Source organism: Brassica rapa, chromosome A01 (genome assembly GCF_000309985.2).
Source record: "Brassica rapa cultivar Chiifu-401-42 chromosome A01, CAAS_Brap_v3.01, whole genome shotgun sequence".
Taxonomy (NCBI): Eukaryota; Viridiplantae; Streptophyta; class Magnoliopsida; order Brassicales; family Brassicaceae; genus Brassica; species Brassica rapa.
The window spans coordinates 12849414-12855177 of record NC_024795.2 but is presented as its reverse complement, the minus strand read 5'-3'; the positions used below and the strand labels follow the sequence as shown (position 1 = coordinate 12855177).

The window sequence follows — 5764 nt, the reverse complement described above, 5'->3', positions numbered from 1 at the left end:
CCATAGTATCCATGCAAACTGATGATCATCTAATTGCGGAAAGACTCTCCAGAAAAGATGATCCATGTTTGTAAAAAGAGACCTTGTGCCGAACCACTGTCAGCACTTAGCAATTCTCGGCCGTTTTCATCAGCTATTTTATCTCACAACCTTCCTCTTCCGTGATATATTATGGATGTTCTCAGTTTTTAGCGATATTATAATTTTTTTAGAGTCTTTATATTATGTCTCAAGTCAATTTTATAGTCTTTTTAGGTCGTGCATGTGTTGGCAAATGTGGAGATTATGGAACAGTGGATGCAAATTTAGAAGATTGTCCCTAGCCGACTTTATACCTTGTATTTCTAGTTTGTGTCATTGTTTAGGCAAAACACCACCTTGCACATCTTTGAATATTAACATAGTTTTTTTTAGTATTTTAGAAATTTTTGGAGAGAAGATCAAAAACTCTTTCAGAGATTTGTATTGGAATTCCATTATTTCTTACTCTATCTATTTATGCAGTTTATTCAGTCATTTTTTATGTTTTGCTTAATTATGTCTGAGTAATCATCCTATTAGATTTAGAGTTTAATTAGGGTTCTGATGGATTATCGACACATAGAAATGCTAGGGTGATTTAATAGGATCCTTCACATAATTGATCTAACTGCTTGCATTCTATATTAGATAACTAGAATCATGAACTTAGGAAAATAGACAACCACGGAAGTGAATTTTTTACATGTTAATAATTCTGCTGGGCTAGGTTGTTTGGCGGATGCGAGAGCTGGTTTAACTAATCTAGTGAACATATCGATCATATCGTTAATGTTTGTTTAAAGAGGTATTGATCGATCCTCTGTAGTATCGCTCGACAGTTTGTAGTATCGATAGACACTCGTTTCTTATGCACACACGAGAGCGGGAATATAGGATTAAGCATCTGATTATACTCTCAGCGAAATCTGGATATCTTACTTTTGCATTCAAGTTCTATGACCGTACATCACACACCCTTAACATCTATAACTAATAGTTTTGATTGCCTGAATCCCTAAATCTAGCTTTCATCCCATATATCTTACAACCGATAATCTACATGTTTACTGCTATTTTCTGCTTTAATAATTACTTGCCTAGCTTAATCTTGATTCCTATAGTTTTTTCTTGTGTCCAAGCTCGATGTGGATTCGATCCCTAAGTACTGCAATCAATCTCTTATTTGAGAGAGAAAATTGCTCAAAGGGTAATTTGAGTGATATCAAATTTGTGCCGTTGCCGGGGAGCATTGGATTCGCCAATAGACTTGATTGATAGGTTTCGTAAAGGTTTTTATATTTTTGTTTAAGTTACTTACCCAGCAATACCAGAAGCAACAAGGAAGCTACTCTTTTGAAACACTCGGATCCTACGCAACTTGAACGTTCAATTCACAAGGAAAAGCGAGCAGCATCTATTTACACATCTCCGTCGTCGATCGACACCATTGTTGAGTGAACATTGATCTACAGCAACCCGCAAGAAAGCAACATAGCCGCGACTCTTGAAATGATGCGAGATGAGAATGGAGACGTCCATCACCCAAGGTCATCTACATAATGCAGCAGGTCAAAGACGTGATGATCAGGGGGCTATAATCTCTGATCAAGGCAATTGTTCTAGACGCTGGTAATGCTTAGAATGCCGCAGCCAATGCTCATGTTGTTGCTGATGAGAATACCCAGGCCGCTCGACCCAGAACGTTGGATGATTACAGTTGTCCAGATCAATACGGTGCATACAGATCTGCTATTTGTCCTCCTACCTTTCAGAGGCACGATTTCCAGCTGAAGCATGCATATTTTACATTTGTGGGACATACACCTTATCATGGGCACTCAAATGAGCATCTGATGGAATATCTAGAGCGGATTGAGGATCTAATATCTACTATTAAAGCTAAAGGAGTCCTTGAGAAATACCTTCTCTACAAGCACTTCAAGTACTCACTTACTAGAGATGATTCATATTGGCTTAAGCAGCTACCACCATGATCTCTTACACCCTGAACTGACATAAAAAATGCCTTCCTATGTAATTTTTTTGATGATGTGCAATATGAAAACTTGAGGAACAAAACTATTACATTCAATCAGGAGCCTACAACATCTTTCGGAAGCTATTGAATCAGATTCAAGTAATATCAGGGAGACTGTCCGCACCATAGATTCAACGCGGTACAACTGCTAAATACCATCATCATACACATCGCCTGTCTCTACCAGATGGCTCTTGACACAGTTAGTGAGAGAAACTTCATCACTAGGAATCCATAGGAAGGTTTATTGACAACTTGACAATAACAGAAACAACATCAACATGAACTATGAAGCCAATTCTTACCAGAATCCTACACTAGCAACTCAAAAAATCAAAATAGAAGGGGGTGACGATCTATTTCCCCTCAAAACTATTGTATAACACCGTATCAACATATACTTTGGTCATCATCCTATATCCCCCCCAAGTAAACCTTGTTCCACCTAAATATAAAGTTTGAAACCTACTTCCACCCGAAAATAAAAGTTCGAAACCTTATTACACTCGAAGCCGGTTTACTCTTGGTGTACTGTATTAAAAATAAACCTAATCATCTCATAACCAATCACATGTTTGATTAAACCAAAATAACTCATTAAACCATCAATTACAACCCGATTAGCTTACTTTATACCCGACAACACAGAGGAATGCAACAACAAAAACGCCTTCTTACCACAACACAGAGGAATGCAACAACAAAGAGGAATACAACAACAAAGACGCCTTCTTCTCACAATGTTCACATTCTTCCAGAATCTATGTGACCATTCCTTCAACTCTTCCTAATTTTCTCTGTAATGTCTCTATCTTATGTAGCAACCCTTCATCAACCCACTTGAAAGAATGGTATAATTCTCCAACTATAAATAGATTATCAAATTACAATGAGAATCACAGAGCAACAACATATGGCATATGAACATTGAATTGTTTTGTATTTTCAGATTTAGTTTCAGATTACCTTATTTGCTTCAGCATAGTCACATCGATAGTAACGCCAATATGGATTGTTCACTGAATTTGACATCTTTGCATGAGTTTCAACGCCACACCAGCATTTCTTTGGCAAACCAACAACTCTTCCATTTGATCGCCTCCTTCATAACCCACTCTGTAACACCCCCGAACCATTTAAGACATCGGTCAGTCAGTCGGGCAACAATCAAACAAGAACATGCCCGAACGACCTTCCTCTGCTAAGTCCGGAAGTGTCACAACGGGTTTAGAATAGACTTTCCAAGTCACAAAACATAATTCTGTAACCCAGAATATCCATTCAAAACTCGTTTCCTCTAATCTTCGGCCTGAGGCTTTGCAACCCGTACCGAGTCATAGAGTTGTGTTAGGTTGGACTAACCTAATATCAGATTCAACACGTCACGAATATTAAACATACTTTATTCCATATATATAAAACATGAAGTTCACGAGCCCAAAATATTATACATATGGTCCATGGACGCAGTCGAAAGTAAAACATACATTCATATATCTTGAAAACGAGTCTTTAGCAAAAGATGTCCAATCTACACCAGCTCCTACAGTTCCGCGAGTGCTACTGGTCACCTGCAAAAAAAGGATGTGAGGAGTGAGTGAACTAGTTTCACTCAGTGAGCCAGGGTTCCCTATCTAGCATATATAACTACCCGTCATTCTAAACCCAACCCGAAACACAAGCAAGATGGGTAGTTCAACAATCAGTATTCAAGATCATAAAGCAATACCGATTTAAGCAATAAAGCTTTAAACCATATTAAATCAAAACACTCTTTATGAGTGTCATTTCAATAAACCATATACATGTACTCCTAGGGCCCAACAGAATCATTCTTCCTCCACATAAGGGACACCGGCAATCCCTTCACTATTACACCACACAGGCGTAGGCGCTCGGGAATCGCCCAGTCACGGTCCTCAATCGGAATCGCCGTGCCCCGGTCCTCTATCGGACTCGCCGGGGGCTGTCACATCCACGTGTGACACCCGGCCTTGGTGATCAAGCCAAGTTAAACCGAGCCCACCACTTTCCGGACCACGACCGGCTTAGTGGTACCATTTGAGGAAGCAATGACCTGCAACTACTACTAGAACCACCACGAGTTCTCACACAACAACAATACCAACACGAGGTACCCACTATAACAACATATAATAATTACACAATCGCAATAATCCGGTGCTTAGACTAGTCTTGCTATCCACTTAGCCTAGACATCGTCTCATGCCTCGGATCCACAAACTGACACCTAGCCCGGTCCGGCTATCCTAGCTCGGAAACCGTCTCCGATGTCAGGAGCCTGCATTAAAAATTTGTTAACAAACAGTTAACCGTGACTCACAGTGATTAGCCGATGTGGCTTGACTTCTTGTTTCCGGATGTTGACTAAACCCTTTTTATTCTCTTCAAATCTTCGTCTTGATTCCGTACCGTTAATCCCGTAATCTTGTAATTTAATACGTCTTGCTTCTCCAAACAACTCTCTAAATTTATTTATTTTCTTTTTCTTCTTTTCTTTAATTTTTCCTCTCTACTCTTTCTTGCTTCCTTCTCTCTCTTGATCACGTTCAGTTTTCTGAAATGGAGAAAGTCCATCTCCTTTTATAGCCAACTTTGATGTGTAATATGGTGACAGTTGTCACACTCTCCATTTGGCCATATTAAAAATAATATGACTAAGCCTTGGTGCATCATTCTCTCCAAGCCACATTTAGATCATAACTATGTTTCAAGGCATTACATGTTTCTTCTATGATCAGGCCACGTACTCATTAAAAATGAGTTATCAGTTGACTCTTTTCTTGCTTCTTTCTTTTAACACGTATGCATGCATTTGTGCATGAATATCAAATTAGCCACCACCTTCTCTTCTTCCTCCTTGACACGTCTTCTTTATCTTTTTTTTTTTCTTTCTTTTTTTTTTATTAGATGGGATATTACATCCTCCTCCCCTTATAAGAATTCGTCCCCGAATTTCTAGGGTTTCGATGATTCCCCTTCTTCCATCACTACATCTTCATGAAAGAACTCTGGATGCGACGCTTTGAATCTTGACTCATCCTCCCAGGTCACAATTACACGGTTTCGCTTACCCCAAAAGACTTGGACTTGAAGAATCTCTCGGTTCTTTAGTTTTCGTATTCGACGTTCACCTATTCGGATCGGTCCCGCTGGATAAGTGAGGTTTGTTTGCAGGTTTTCGATTTGCTCTGTCTCAATAGCGTTGGGATCATGAACATGTTTCCGCAGCATTGATACATGAAATACCGGATGTATCCGCATTTCTTCGGGCAGGTTGAGACGGTAAGCAACATCTCCGATTTGTTCTTGAATCTGGTAAGGCCCGATGAATCTTACCGCAAGTTTCCCAACTTTCCCGAATCGATCTTTTCCCTTCTGAGCTGACACTTTCAGATAAACCCAATCACCAATATTGAACACCACTTCTCGCCTTGATTGATCGGCGTACTTCTTTTGTCTATCTTGCGCTTTCTTCATATTGGTTTGAATGATCTCCAACTTTTTCATCGTCTCTTCTACAATTTTGGGTCCAAACTCTCTTCTTTCTCCAACTTTGGTCCAGCATAAAGGTGTTTTGCATGGTCTACCATAAAGCGCCTCATATGGTGCCATACCTATGCTAGAATGAAAGCTGTTGTTGTATGAGAACTCGATTAATGGTAAATGCTTTTCCCAGCTTCC

General features: G+C 39.5%; 1 long non-coding RNA gene across 1 annotated transcript; it reads right to left on the bottom strand.

Moving 5' to 3' along the window:
• Positions 1–348: 348 nt before the first annotated feature.
• Positions 349–4152, bottom strand: LOC117128520. Its single transcript, XR_004451837.1, has 2 exons — positions 3026–4152; positions 349–2924 (listed from the first exon to the last, which is right to left on the bottom strand). It is a non-coding gene; the product is annotated as an uncharacterized LOC117128520 (long non-coding RNA).
• Positions 4153–5764: the final 1612 nt, after the last annotated feature.